An 840-nucleotide genomic window follows, 5' to 3' on the forward strand; every position below is an offset into this window, starting at 1 on the left:
AGAAGCAGATTTAACGATGGATGTAATATCAGACTTAATCAGTTTAAACTAGTCTATCAAACTTCTGTCCCAGTTCCCTTCCCGACTCAAATTAGGTTCCAGTTCTCCAGCATCCCAGAGGCCTTTGTGGCTTCCCCGACTTCCCCCACTTCCAGGGCAGGTGGGCTAGCCTCAGCCAGTGCTCATCTGCTCTTGCCCTGCCAACACGCTGTCACAGAGCTGAGCCAGCAAAGATTCTGCTCCCCAGCTCCCCAGGACAGGTGAGTCCTGCCTTTACCTGTTAGCCTGGTTGGGTGGGGGGGGTGCCCACCACTATAGACCCATCTAGAACTGTTCAGGGGTGGGGGGGTTGCACAGCAGGGGCTTCCCCCCTCCCCTGCTGACTTGTACAGCACAGCTTCTTTCCCCAGTCTTGCACCCCACCATCTATGACAGGGAGGAGAATGGGGAAGTAAGGGAATATGGAGGTCCCTCCCACCCTGCCCCCAGACCCAGCCAAAATACCTGGAGGAAGCCCGCATGATGGGGAGCTCTTCTTCCTACCATGTTCCAGGTGCAATGGAGCTGCATGGCTCTGAGCCAAGCCACATCTCATTCCAGAAGCTTTAAGGCAGTTGGGTGTTGGGGGCAGGGATTGGTGGAGTGGAGGTCCCCATCTCATGCTCCCTCAGCTGTTCTGGTGGGGTACATGTGGTGGGGGGCTCTGTTCCCTCCCCCCACCCCTAGTTCCTAATGTAGCAAACATCTGTGTGACTCCAAGGTAAGCCATGGCTCCTGTCTGGAGTTGTAAGGCATTTTGGTGGGGAGAGCAGAACCCTCCACTGCATGGACCTGGCCTGC

Source organism: Gavialis gangeticus, unplaced genomic scaffold (assembly GCF_001723915.1).
Source record: "Gavialis gangeticus isolate Ggan-Ray unplaced genomic scaffold, GavGan_comp1, whole genome shotgun sequence".
Classification (NCBI taxonomy): Eukaryota; Metazoa; Chordata; order Crocodylia; family Gavialidae; genus Gavialis; species Gavialis gangeticus.